The sequence below is a fragment of the Castor canadensis genome, chromosome 1 (assembly GCF_047511655.1).
Source record: "Castor canadensis chromosome 1, mCasCan1.hap1v2, whole genome shotgun sequence".
Classification (NCBI taxonomy): Eukaryota; Metazoa; Chordata; class Mammalia; order Rodentia; family Castoridae; genus Castor; species Castor canadensis.
The window spans coordinates 151,721,441-151,736,461 of record NC_133386.1 but is presented as its reverse complement, the minus strand read 5'-3'; the positions used below and the strand labels follow the sequence as shown (position 1 = coordinate 151,736,461).

The 15,021-nt window shown below is 44.5% G+C and overlaps 1 protein-coding gene across 9 annotated transcripts in view; it reads right to left on the bottom strand.

Moving 5' to 3' along the window:
- Bmal1 (basic helix-loop-helix ARNT like 1) overlaps window positions 1-15,021 on the bottom strand; it is a 101,694-nt gene that overhangs the window by 71,074 nt on the left and 15,599 nt on the right. For all 9 annotated transcript variants that reach the window (XM_074041698.1, XM_074041697.1, XM_074041700.1 and 6 more), the window contains exon 2: window positions 5,071-5,143. The gene's annotated coding sequence lies outside the window, so the exon portion shown is untranslated. The remainder of the gene's footprint in view (window positions 1-5,070; window positions 5,144-15,021) is intronic.

The following is a 15,021-nucleotide window of genomic DNA, read 5'->3' as shown; positions in this document are numbered from 1 at the left end:
ATTCATTTAGCCAAGAGTTGTAATATATCTATTATTCAAAGTGGCACATCAGACCTCTGAGGGGAGATAGAGCAGGGTGATAAATTGAGCAGGGTGATAAACTATGCAAGTAAAAACACTGTGCAAGAAACACACACACAAACTACATCCCGGAGCAGCTATCTTAAGGTAATAACTTCTGGTTCTGGTTCTCCCTTCTTCTGCAGAGCCCTAATCCCTGACTGTCCAAAGCATCGCCTGGCCACAAAGACCACAGGCCAGTACTGTTCCTGTCCCAACAGACTTTGGAAGGACAAGGACAGCAGGTACACAGGTTATTACGACCCACATAGTCAGTCATCCTCAGAATATGGCAGGTCCAGACATCAGAAGAAGAGTAGATGACTCTGACCCAGGAGGCCAAGGGGATACAGGATAGAGAAAAGGGTGAAAAGAGTGAACAAAGGAACAGACTCCACAAGCCTAAGGCCAGAACCCCTGGCACCCAGCTGGGAAGCTCCAGGACATAAAAGCCCAAGGTGGCTTTTTTATGGTCAGAGAACAATCCTGCTTGATGCGATAAGCAGGAAGACACCATAGGTGAGTGGGCAGTCTTAACTCTGTGTGGGGCACACACCTAGAGTCCTGGGTACTCCGACTGTCCTGTGGCCCACAGGGGCTGCCCAAGGGAAGAACAAACATTCATTAATCTAATAACCACACAAATAAGTGCAGCTGACTTCTGTGACATGTGCTAGGGATGAGCAGGAGTATAGGCTGCTGGGACATGTGGCAGAGGGCCTGTAGGGTGTGAAAGAACAGGCAAGCATACCCCTGCAGGCTGCCACCTAGAACCACAGACTCAGTCAGTTGAGGCCTCAGTTTCCTCACATGGTGTCTTTGGGGTAATAACACTTTACTCAGCCAACATCTACCAAGACCCTAATATGACACTTGACACAGGATGAGCAGTTGAACATCAATGGATAATGACATGAGAGAAGGAATAAGACCCAGCCTTCTCATTAGGAAGTCAAGAGAGGCTCCCACAGAACCATCTGAGCAGGAAGACTAGGCAAAGCAGGAGGAAAATCATTCCAGGCAGAAGGAAGCAACTATATGAAGTCCCTCCAAGGAAAGGCAGCAGCATTAGTACTTCCAGGCAAGGAAAACAGTTCCCCCAGCCTGCTGGGGCACCCTGGTCAGCAGGACACCTGTGCTGAGAATGGCTCTCCTCTGGGAAGCCTTCTCTGCTTACTGTGAACCCCCAAATAAAAGCTGCATTCTTGGGCCAATTTCCCAGTTCTGTGACAGAAGTAGGAAGTGAAGAAGATGAGCGTCAAGCTGAAGTCCCCATGAGAACATGGAATTTATTGGCTATAGACTCTGCACTGTGCCAGCTCCTGTGGAGAATCTGGACACTTAACCTGGGATTCCCCAAATCAAACTTTCCTCCTGTTCATATTACTCCTTAGCACACATTCACTGAGGACCTCACAAGGTACCAAGAGGAGATAAGGGTGCCCTTGGCATCCTCCTCTACAGAGGACCACTCAGGAACCTCATCTCCAGCCTGAAATACAATCTCCGCCAGACTGTGGGGGAGAAAGGCTATCAAATAGAAGTTGGCAAGAATCAATGTTTTGGCTAATTTAGAGAAATTGGTTTACATCCAAGACCAAGCTGAGTGGACCTCATTCCTAAGAATCCCTTGATGGACTGTTTTTCATCCTGAATTGCAATTATTATTTAATCAATAAGAGGAACAAAAAAACAAATGAAAGTCAGAGGCAAAGAATATAGAGAAGTAACATTCCTGAGGTCTTTGTATGCAGGGAGACACAACAGACAGTCACAAACCCAAGTCTAGAACTACCTGTCCTGCACTTGAAGCTAGGAAGGTTTGGCCCCACCAAAACCAATGCCCAGGGAATCTCCAATTTCAAGTACATTCGATCATATTACAAATCTGCTGTTTGGCTGCACAGACTTTGCTATTCTCACTTTTGCAACAAACACTTCCTGAGCCAGGTGCACTTCCTGAGCTGGCACTGGGAACACAGAGATTGTGTGTGTGTTTATGTGTGTGTGTGTGTGTGTGTGTGTGTGTGTGTGTGTTTATGTGTGTGTTCTCCACCCTTAAGGAGCTCAGTTTACTGAGCACAGCAGATAAGTAAGTCAACAGCTACACTTGATAAGTGCTTTAGAACAACTAGCCATGTAGGGTGTTCTGGAAGGGAGGAGGAAGGTCACTTCCAGGTCGGGGGAAGGAGTGGGGTGTACAGGAGAACAAAGAGCTGAGTCACCTAGATGGAGAGCAGGGGCAAGGTCATTCCCAGGAGAGGACCCAGACTGGCAGAGGCACCAAAGGTGATGGCTGTTAGTGGCTGGACTAAGGTTGGAACTGTGGCTAGGGAAAAAGCAGAATGAGGAAGATGGTTATAAAAGGGTACAGACTTATTCAGGGGCCTTGTGACTTTTATTCTGTGTGCACTGAGGAGCCCATGAAGAGTTTTAAGCAGAAGAAAGCCACAACAAGAGGTGTGAATTAGAAACATCATGTTCACAAGAGTCTGGGGGGGGGATGGGGAAAGAGAAAGATGGACAGAATGACCAATTAAGAGGCTGTTGTTAAATCCAGGGCTAGAGTCATGGCTCAGTGCCTGCCTAGCAAGCAGGCACTCTGTAAGCAAGTTTAAATTCAAGCACTGAGAAAAAAAAATCCAAATGATGAGTCCTAAACAAAAGGGTGGAAAAAGAGGAAAAATGAGTTGACAGATTAGAAGATGGGATCATCACGAATTGGTAGCCAATACAGTATGACAGTGGAGTGAAAGCACAAGTCAAAGATAAGTGAGGAAGTAGAGACAACTGAGGGTTGGAGGTGGACCCCAGGAAGCCAGGCAATGGGCATTTGGGGAAGAGAGGAGTCTGACAGCTGGAGGGTAGGTTGGGGAGGTCTGGCTAAGAGGTAGCTCTGTGGGTTTTCAGGACAGAGAAAGTATGAATGAGCTCACCAGGGAGAACACCAGGGATGGTGTAAAAGGGACCAAGCAAAATCTGAAGCTAACAATAAAGAAAAGAAAATGGGCAAAGCAGGCTGTGAAGACTAGGATCTGAGGCAAGGAATGCTCAGCATGGCCAGAGAGAGGCCTCAGGAGGAAGCCCTTGCAGGAGGAGCAGCAGACAATGCAGCCAAGGGGGCAAAAAAATGGAAATGTTAAAGGCTCAGCTGACAGTCAACTCCAAGAACATCGTTTTGATGGTTCCCCATAGGCTCATGGCACACTGTCAAAGAGGCCTTTCCTGACCACCCACCTAATCGGCAGCCTCATCACTTTCCACCCTCCACCTCACTTTACTTCGAAGCATGATGGTGTCTGACACCACATTAGACATCTCATCTGTCTGGAACACATGCCTTGTGATGACAGAGACCCTGTCCTGTGTCACCTCTGAAACTGTGGTGCCAAGAGCAGTGCCTGCACACAGAGGCTAATCATTAAGTCCCAAGTTACCTGGCTCATTGGAAGCAACAAATAAATCATGCATACATAACACACTACATGACCAGCTCTGTGCTAGACACTGGGGATACAGTGACTCTGATTTCTTCACCAATTTAAGCAAATGCAACAATTTCCCCCAATAGATCACATCTTGTCTCATGGCAAAAGCTCAAACATGGGTTGGATTCTGTGGTACAAGTTGAGGCAGAATTAGGAACACCACAGCTCAAAGAAAGCCTAAGAACCAATCACGAGCTCAGTGTACACAAACTTCCAACACAACTAGACTCCAAAGAAGGCAATGAGAACTGATCACAGCATGCTTTGCCTGCCTCAAAGCTAATGAAAAGGCTATTTTAACGTGCATATACCTAAATCTTATGTGTCTCTCTTCATTGACTACTCCACCAGCGATCTGTCTTAGTAAAATTTCCATTCTTTATCCTTCCTTGGCATCTGACCCCATGCAAACTAGCTTCCTCTCCCTTCCCTGTCATGACATTATATTCCTTAAGGCCATTTATAAAGACCCTGACACAAATTCAGCAGCCTCCCTTAAGGTCCCTTTTCAGTGATCACTGCTGTCCTATACTCTTCCATTCTTGGAACTTTCTCCTTCATATTCTTTGGGTTTCTAACTTCCTTCCTCACAGCCCATGCACATTCCCCAAGGCTCAACCTCTGCTCATCTTGGGGCAAACTTATTTAAAACCATAGCACCCATTCTCATTTCCAGACTTAAGCTCAGTCCAGGCTTCAAGCCTACATTTCCAATTTCCAATTGTACACTGACATTTCCTGTGAATGAACCACTGTCATCTTGAATTCAACATGTCTAAAACCAGTATCAGGGGCTGAGATTGTAGCTCAGCAGTAGACTGCTTGCCTAGCATATGTAGGACAGTTGGTTCAATCCCCAGCATTGCAAAATTAATTAATTAATTAATTAAAAATAAAACCAGCACCAATTACCACTTTCCAACTCCAACATCCACACTGCTGTCAATGAATGATACCACTGTGAACCACCAAGTTTAAACTTTCATCTTCTTTGACCAAACAGAGTTGAGTAGCTGTGGCAAGGTCACATGGCATATGAAGGCAAAAATATTTATAATTTTGTCCTTTGCAGAACAAGTTTGCTGACCCTGGGCTAGAATAACCAGATGCTAGCAGATCCCACCAAAGTTCTTACCCAGGACTCCTTTGGATGAAGCTTTTGTTCCTGTGGATCTGTGACTGAACCCACTTTCTTTACAACCTTCACCCATGTTCTCAAGCCCTGAAAATATTTCACTCCTCCCTGGACTTTTTCAATTTAGCAAAGCCCCACTTGTCTATGAAGACAACTGCATCCATCCCCTGCACCCTTGCATTCATCTCCTCTGGCCTCCATCTCTGCATCTACCTAGAAACTTATAGTGAGATTTCACCTATCTTTTCAATCTATACTGTAGGCTTCTCTAGGGCCCAGGTATGGCAACCTCCACAAAGCACCTGGTAATGAATAACTACCTTGCCCTTCATTCCAAATACCAATCTTGATAGCATAATTTGGTAAGGAAGCATCAAATGAACTTACCAATGAAGGCCTAAGATTCCACATTTGAAAAGTTAAGGATGGGTCCAAAAGCATGCACTCCAGCCAGCACCACCTGAAAGCAATAAATAGTTTAGTTTTAAAAGAGAATATACATTTTCTTTAAATTCATAATGTGTAGTAAGTTTTGATTTACCATCAAAGCAGAATACCCCTCTGCATCTTTGCCTACAATACCCCTGCTTACCCTCCAAGCCCATTGGATAGTCTTTCTCTGGAAGCCCCTCCCACCCCACCCCACCAACAGTGTTCCAGGTGGGCCAGGTACCCCTCCTCTCAGGTTCCATAGAACTCTAGTGACACGTGTATAGTAACACATGCCACACTGTGGCATAATTTCTTGTTTAGGGATGGGGTTTCTAGGTTATAGACTTTAAAGCCTTAGAATACTATAGGCATTTAGATGGTCCTCAAAAATATTTGTAGCTGGATAGAAAAACAACCTACTCAATTCATTAATACATGCTTGGATATCTAAACTTTGTTAGGCCACAATTTTCAACATAGAAATGCATGCTTCAATCTCATTGCTTTGTACAAGCAATGGTTTACGTGGAAGATTAATGAGATTAATTTAAATACACCTTTTTAATGACACTCCCCTGGGCAGAAACAGCTCCCAGAATCTAAGAAGGCAAGCCTAACACTGTACCAGGATGCCAGGCATACACCAATTGGCCCAGCAATCAATGAGAATGAATGAAAACATGAATGACTCTGATTCAATCCTCCCCACAGAAGTACTGCTCCATTCTATTGGACTCCCATGGTACTTTCTTCACATCTTTCTAGATTTACTTTAATCAATCTTAAATGATCTTTTTTTGTCTTGGCACAACTATATTCCCCTTCAAGGCAGGAGCTATCACTTATCTGCAATGTTAAGATTAGGTCTAAACACATGTATACGACCTTCCTCCATATTGCAAGATCCACTGATCATGCCTTAATCCTCCTCTTGAAGTTTTTGACACATTTTAAATCTTTCTCTTATGCTTGTTCTTTCTTATCTCAACCCTTCTTACATCAGAGGGCCCCAGTACCTAGTTCTCTTCTCATCTCTTTGCTGTTACTCCCTTGGTGATCTCAACTAGTCTCATGGATTTGAATATCACCTCTATGCTGATGACGCTTACTCAGATTTCTCTGTAAGCCTGGACTCCTGACCAATATCCAACTGCCAGTGTCAAGTCAGAAGTCAAGTAGACAGGAGCTCTGTGCAGGCCATGTAGGGCATCTCAAACTCAACATATCTATCACAGACTTGTGACCTCAGACAAATCTACTCTGCCCTGCATGTCGCCCACCTCAGTATGAGACACCATTCTTCTAGTTGCCAGATCAAAAGACTGAAAGTCATATCCAATCCTTACCCAAACTGGTTTTCACCTTCCAAATATATTTAGAGTATGTCCATTTCTCACAATTTCCATCACAACAGCCTCCTAATTGGATCCCTGCTTCTACCCTCAGTGCCAGTCCCATACTGGAACCCATAGTCTCTTCTCAATAGAAGAGGAAATCTGTTACAACATGAATCACGTCATGCCATTCCTTTGATTAAGCTTTTTAAAGGTATTTCCAGCAAGGGTGATGCCAAAGGGACTGGAATTTCTAAACTGGAACTACAGGCCCTGGAGAAGGCAATAGGGTCTTCAAACTAGTACCCTTCTCTCATCCATCTTTTTCTCCACTGGCAGCCCTGATGATATATTCTATTCTCTGACTTCTCAAAGAAGGAAAACGTTTTAAAGAAAGAGCAATGCAATTAGCTTCCCCTTTCAGTTAAGATATCACAAGAAGCCAATAAGGTACATGGAACCTGCCACCACTTAATAACTAGTTTCCAAAGATCAGTCTAGCTTTCCTGAGCATAGTTGTTTACCCCTGTGGTGGTATGGGGAACCCTCCTTAAGCCCCTCTTTTTTCTAGCCTCCAACTGGTCACCAAGTCTTGTTTGCCTACTTGTCTTTAGATCCTTCACTGGAGGTGAAGTGCAAATACAGTCACTCAGGACTCATTAGCTCAGGTCTCAGTAGCTCTCCTTAGAACTCCAGCAGCAGGCTCCTAACCAGCCCGACCTCTAGTCACTTATTTCCACTACGATTCCATATAGTGTCTACAGTAATTTTAATAAAACCTAGGTTTGATCAAGTTCCCTACTTAAAGCTACCAAGAATTCCTGCATTGCTATACTATAAATTTTTCAAAGCCTGTTACAGACTTTATATATAAAGTCTTTGTTATCTGCCCCAGATGCATTTCTTCTGCTTTCTTAAAAAGACTGCCAGATCCACCATGGATGGGAGTACACTGCAGCCCAGATTAGAATACTCCCCTCCCTGGCAACAGTGAGTGGTCTAAAAGACAAACCTATCACCCAAGCTGGGCCAATCAAAGGCTTCCTCTAGAATTGATAACTGTATGCAGAGAAAGGAGCTCTCCCTTCACTGCTGTTGTAAACTAAGGCTGTCAGCAGCTGTGGCCCCACAGAAAGGGGTTAGAAGACTAATGCCAACAGGCAAAGTACAGAAGGCAAGGAGCCAGATGGACCACAGACAGCATCAACTCCCATTCTAGAAGTTCAACTTCTTTTGTGAACTCCTTCAGCATCGTTCCTGTTATGGAAACAGTTAACTACGTACTTAAACCTCAGTGAGAAGGCAGGAAATTTTGCCTTCCCTCCCCGACCCTACCTTTGCTGTATAATCTAGGTCTAGTACAATTCCAAGCATTATGTTGACGATCACTTATTGTTGAATGAAAGAATGAGTGAAGCAAACACATGGGCTCCAAGATCAGAAAGACCTGGTTGAGACCCAGCTATGCTATTTACTAGCTGTGTGGCCTAGATCTGCACAGCTATCCCTTTAGGACTCAATTTCTTTATCTGTAAAGTGGGGGAAGTAACAGTCCTTACCTCATAGTGATTGGGAATAATTAAGATCATAAATATAAATCCCTTCACATAGTGCCTGAAAACAGGTCAGGCTTCCTAAGTGCTAACTGCCATTGTTACCAACTTCAGACCAGAGGGCCAGACTGGTGTCAGGCCCTCACAGGGTCATTGGTAGGGCAATATTTCAGACAGGAAGGAGCAATCTGCCAACACTTGGGTAGTGAGAGTCAAGAGCTGCCTAAAAGTTCTCCATAAATTGCCAACAATCAGAGAAACACGACAAGTGGTGGCAGGGGTTATGAGAAGTGTGTGCAGAGTCTGCAGAAAGTGCTATGGGAGAGAGAGCACCACCCAAATGATGAGAGACACTTTGTGCCTTTTAAGAAACAATTTTCACAGCAAAGCTCCAGAAGAGAGGCTTCTTACATCATGGGGACAAGGTAATAAGCTATAAAAATGGATCGAATAAACCACACACAGAGCCCACATGGGCCCAATTTTCTAGGAAAAATAGCGATTGCCACAGAATTCAGATAGGGGAAGTCACACATAGAAAACAGCTTTCAAAAGTCATTAGGCTACAGAAAGCCACTGGTCTGTCAAATTAGTAATGCAGACTCTCACTTGCCCTCTCTGTCACACTTGCCTCTTTTTACAGATGAGATGGTACCCACAGTCAGGAGAGACCCTCCTGCCCTCCCAGAGGCCCTCATAGCTCCCTCCTTTCCTCCGCCCAGACCTAGGCTTAGTCCTCACTTCCTGCAACTGTGAAGTCCCAGGCATGGCTGACAAAACTCTCCTTAAGACTCTCTTCTGTGGCCCCTCATGGATCTTGCCAACCCCCACCCCTTCCCCCACCTCTCCATTTCCTCTCATCACCATCTCTGTTCCCTCTTCCACCACTGCGACCCTGAATGTTGACACTCTAAGCCTTTAAGCATATGCATCTGCCCACTTTTCTGGTTCTAGTGCCCTTTCTTCCCCGCATCAGAGGCAGAACAGCCTCATGGTCAACACATACAGCCTGGAGCAGATGAATCGGCTCGCCTCTTGCTCTAGCAGTGTGATCTGAGGCTGTTAATTGCTATAAGTCTTAGCATCCTCCTTTGTGAAATGGAGATTATGGTAGTGCCTCATTTGATTCACTGTGTAGATAAAATGAGTTAATACATATTAAGCTTTTAGAACCATGTGTGGCACCTGTTGCAGCCCATAAAGTGCTAACCATAACCAGTATTACACATGTCCAACCAAACCACAAACATGGCCCCATGTCTTTCCATCTTTACCTTTTCTACTTCAGCCTATTACCTCTGCTAGGAATGCCCAGATCCATTTCAGTCTGTTTTTCGAGGTGCTGACAAAATCAACCACCCCCACAAAGCCTTTCTTGATCCCTTTGCTCCCCAAGAGATAGAATTTCTCCCTCTCCTAATAAGATGGGACTAACTTCTCCCAGGGCCCTCTTTGAATCTTCCTTGAATAATTAATCATCAGCTTTAACTTGTTCTGTCCTTCCCATTCACTTCTAAACTCCTCAGAAATAAGGAACCATTGAGTTTTTTCTTTCCCAATTTTTATTCCCTGCAATCTTATATACTATAAAGATTCAGTAAACATTTGCTGGATTAAACTGAAATGAAAAGCCTAGAGGAAGGGTCTACATAAACAACCAGAGACACAAACAATAAAAACCACAGCAGGTCAGAGCAAATCTTGCCTGGCACCCCAAAACCGACAAGATTTCAGGCTCCATACAGTACTAGGGACCAAGTCGAGAATGTCAGCCTGTCAATTTTATTCTAGACCATTTCCTAATCACCAACAAAAGCCAACAAAAGCCAAAGCCTTTTAACAAGATTGCAGTAGCTGTTAATGGCACAGCCAAGCGTATACTCACTTAAGAAGAGATTTTTTTCCCCTAGAAATTCTATTTCCCATGGGGGATGATAGCATCTGCATGTAATCCCAGCACTCAGGAGGCTAGGGAAGGAGTACACAGGTTGGAGGCCAGGCGAGGCTACATAGCCAGGCTAGTCTGGGCTACATAGTGAGACCCTGTCTCAAGAAAGAAATCCTATTTACTTTTCCTTGATTTGATGCATTTCTTAAAACATCCTTAAAGGGATCATTTATTTTGTTGTTGTTTTAATCAAAGCATCAGAGGTAGGGATACAGAATCCCTCAATTTTTACAGATAGATTTATTGACTCACCTTCCCACTTAGGAACAAATAAATTACAAATTGCTTGCATAGACGCAGTCTTTCACTTATACTTAATTTCACATTACTGTGACCCTGCTTCTTCATTCATGAAAAATACAACAAAGATGGTTCCTAGCATTTGAAGAACATTTTTAATATATCTTCACAACATTCTTCTTGAAAAAAGAAAATCTGATTTTCCATCCAATCTTGGGCCACTGCCATTAGCTAGATAAATGCCAACTTAATGAAATGATTCCGTAATACACAAAGATGGCTTAATGTAGCATTAGCTGAAAGAGCAAAAATTAGAAGCAATCTAAATGCTCCATAACAATCTCATGGCTTATTGAAGATATTCCCTGGATAGAACATTATGTAGCCATCTGAAATGGGCATGGAGAAAAGTAGGGGACCACATGGAAAAAACGCTGAAGATAAATATTAAGAGAGAGGAAGAATGAAACTGTAAGGATCACCTGTGTTCATGCCATGAGTGCTTTCCCAGCTGGGATGGGTTAGGCCCAGGGTTTAAAGTCAGATGGAAGGACACTTAGAATAAAGCTAAGAGAAATCTCAGCACACTGAGACAGAAAGAATGGTGGTAGCCAAAGGAAATGAGAAGCCCGGGCCCAGCACTGCCACCCTGCTTAGGAGCACAGGATGGGAGGTAGAAAGGCTCTATGAGTCTAAGATCATGTCTGGAATTCCATCTTTAAAAAAGCAAGGGGAAAGGGAAGGGGACTCTCTAGATGTCCAGAATGAATCAATCCCTGGTTGAGAGAACAATTTTTAAACCTTCCAGACACTCAATGACAAATCTTGTCTTCTTCACAGTGTGGCCACCAGGCTCCCACAGGAAGCTCAGCCCTTCCCAAGTCTTCAGGGCTAAGACAGAAGGAATGTGGCTTGCTTATTGCTCATTTTGCAGATAAAGAAAGTGACACCCAAGAGGCTAAGTGTCATAGCCATGACTGTGAACTTCTCAGGCCCCTGTACATGCTGGTTTAGCTAAAACTCTGCTGCCCCTGAGAGGACCAAGGCTGGTCTCTGAGTGCATGACCTCTGTATGCCACATGAAGGACCCACAAGATAGCTCCATTGCTGGGGAGCTCCTCCCTTCATCCCATCCCTCCTGATTCCTACCACTCCATCAAAGACTCCAGTGTGTATCCCTCCTGACAAATACTAGAGGCCAAAGTTATTCTCTGGCATTTAAGATCCTCCTTCCTATGGGCCCAAATCACCTATCACACCATGGCCCTCAGCCCCTTCCCAGGTTGCACAGAGGCCCCTCTCCTGCTTCAGATGCCACCCAAGAAGCCATGTTCTACCACTACCACCACCCCACCCAATCCCTTACAGGCCATCTCAAGTCTTTTGTCCTCTTCCATTGTTTCCATCCTCCTCCATACAAGCTGGTCTCACTCTCTTGTCTCTCTTGAAGGACTACAACCCATCAAAGCTCAAGTAGCTAAAGGGCCAGACACTGGTCCTTTTGTTCCATGTGGAACAATTCAACAAGATACTGGCCTCCAAGGTACTCTTCTTCCCACGATTTTCTCTAAATATACCACTGGAGATGCTGTTGCTTAAGTGGTTATCATAAGTGGTTTAAGGGATTGTCAAGTTCCTTGGGAGGAGGGTACAAACATTAGGCAGTTACAATGGAGCCAGGCCCCCTGGTGAGGATCCTGACCGATTGGAGAATAGCATTTCCTAAGCATCTACTATGTGCTGACTGGTGGATTCAGTATACCTAAGATACCAATCTGAATAGGCCAGTCTTCCCCTAGCACGCATTCAGACTCAACCAGGTCCCAAAAACGCATGGTGAATACCAAGCAAGAGACAGCAGAGTGAAGAGAAACAAAGAATGCAGGTAAGAATGATTTAACTCAACCTGAGAAGGGTTTGGGAAAGGGCTCAGAGAAAGCCACATTTGCATTTGTCTCTGAAGGCTAATAAACAACAACAGTAAAAATAATGGCAGCCAACACTTACTGGATATTTACAGGGTGCACCCAACACTTTGCCTGCTTTAGTAAAGCTCAGTCTCTCCCCTACTCCCAGGCACTGCTCTAGGCTCTGGGAACAGAGCAGTCAACACTACTGCCTGCCTCATAGGGTTTATGTTCTATTGGGAAATGATACATAATAAGCCAAATTAATAAGTAAAACACATAATATGATAGATGATAACTGCTAAGAAAAAAATGAAGCAAAAAAGGAAAAGAGAAACCATTTAGAGGGCAGTGGGCTGGGTGGTAAAATTTGAAATAGGGTGATATTTGAGGAAAGACTTGAAGGTCAGAAAACAAGCCATACAGACATATGGGGAAGAATGTTCCAGGCAGGAGTAACCAACGGGAAGAGCTGGAACAGGAAGTATGCTTGGCATGTTTGAAGAGCAGCGAGGACTCCAGTGTGGCTGGAGTGGAACAAGAAAAGGGCAGGCAGGATTGGTGTGCGGCCACACAAGTTGTGCACTGTCACTCACATGCACCATAATGAGCTGGGCAGAGCCTAGCCTGATCAACTACACGGTGGCCCTGAGTGGGTGGAGATTAGGCCAGAGAAGTACCAGGAAGTTTTGTGGGCCATGCTAAGGTTTGGCTTTTCCTCTGAGTAAGACAGGAAGCTACTGTTGTAAAGGTTCTGAGCAGAGTCCTGGCCTGACCTGACCCTCTCATCACAAGATCTCTGTACAGAGAAGACTCAGCAACAGGACAAGACTGGAAGCAGGAGACTGCTCCGAGGTAATAATCACACTGCAATAACCACATTCAACTGCAGGTCATATTACCTTCCCAGTCCCACAAGGTAGGCCCAATGAGCACTCTTCCTAGATGAAGAGACTGAGGCTCAGGAGGGATCTGATCACTTGCCCTAGGTCACTAGGTAAGACAGTGACAAAGCTGCTCCACTGGGAAGCAGAATGCTCTTTCATTCTAGGGAGAGTAAACAATATTAGCCACGGAGCGAGAGTTTGGCAAGGCCTGGCACACTTGGGGAATGACAGGCTTGTGGTTCAGGGAGGCAGGGCCTAGAGACAAATGTCCAGGGCAGCCAGTGAAGACCTGTCTGTGTCTTGCCCACCAACACCTACCAGCAGCATATATGTTAGCACTGATCCCTGGACGACAACAACTGCTTCTAACCCATCTCCCTGCTCCAATCCTGTCCTCCCTCTTCAGTTCACAGACAGCAAGAGAACCTTTACAACGTAAATCTGATTAAGTTACTTGTTCTCTAAATTCAGTGGCTTCCATTAGTCCAGGTATACAGTGGACCCTCTGTTGCTATTGAATGAAAGGATGACTGGCTTATCCCTATAGCCTTACCCAGGCTTGTCTTGTCTCAAGCAAGTAAAAGGACCACTCCCTGCTTTCCTCCTTACCAGAGGGGGATGTTCCATGCTCAGGGGTGCAGGGGCCCAGCCAACCAGCCATGGCTCAGCCAGAGCAAGGCCTGGCCACATGTTAACCATTCAAAATGCATGAGGAGAGAGAGGAGACATTCAAACAAACTAAGGAGCAACTAAGAATTAAGATTTAAAAAAAAAAACTGCAAAAAACAATTCATTAAAATGCTTTTAAAATTTAAAAAACTGTTGAGTGTGGTAGAACTCATCTGTAATCTCAGCATTTGGGAGGCAAAGGTGAGAAAACTGCAAGTTTGAGGCCAGCATATGATATATAGTGAGACTTTGTCTCAAAAAACCAAGGGCTGGAGATACAGCTCAGTGGTAGAGCACAAGGCCCTGGGGTTCAATCCCAAGCACAGAAGAAAAAGGAAAAAGAAAAAAAAAGCACTAAAAAATAAAATAAATTGCTTTATTCCTGAGCAAACTGGATTACTTTGCCACATGGTGGCCCCCAAAGAGGAGATCTTCAGTTGTGTCAGGACTGTAAAGACTGTGTGACAAGCACATTCCAAACAAGAGCAATGATACCCCAAGGCCAAGAAGCACCTGTGTCTGCGAAGCTCCTGGCAACATTCTCATCAAGGTCAAGACAGGGCGAGGGCTGCCTAAAACCTCAGAGACAATCAAGCAGGAGGAAGGAGAAAGACTTCCTTGTTGAGTCTGACTGTGAGTTTAAGGTGCAGACCCAAAGCCCATATTCTTCTCAGCATGCTGAATATACTGAACCCCAAAGTCATCTTGGGATCTGGAGAAAACTATGAAACTAAGGCTGAAACAAAACTTCACAGATTTGAGCCAATGAATATTTGGGGTGGGAGAGAGAAAACATTTCCCAAGGAATTATCCCTACCCCCAGGTTTTTAAATCTAGGTCCTCAGGGCTACCTTTCACATACATGTGAATGGAGAGAGATACACTTTCAAAGGAAGGTAACAATAACCAAAGAATGAGAGTAGTAACTAGCTCCCTCCTGGTCAAGAAAATTGCATTTAGTAACAAGAGTCTTCCTAACAGCTCTGGCAGGAGTATTAAATGATCTCTACATGAGTGACTTACTCTTCTGTTAAAAATCACAGTTGGTGGGTGAGAGAGAGTGATTCCTCAGACCCCCTCAGGAGATGAATAATGTGAAATTTTCCTTATGCATCAAATAGGGATGAGGCAATCCTCAAAGGCGTTGCTCTTTGCAAAGGACATTGGGAGGGAAAGGGCTAGAAAAATGCCATAATGTCTGCAGAAGGAAGGGTGCAGGAGTCTCCATGGAGTTGAGGGTCCTGAAGGTTTTCAGGGGCAGGGTACCCAAAGAGCAGGATAATACACAAGTCTCAAGATCTGACAGAGAAATCTAAAAGAAGGAATGATGAGGATGATAGGGAAACCACTTAAATTTGCCCACCACCA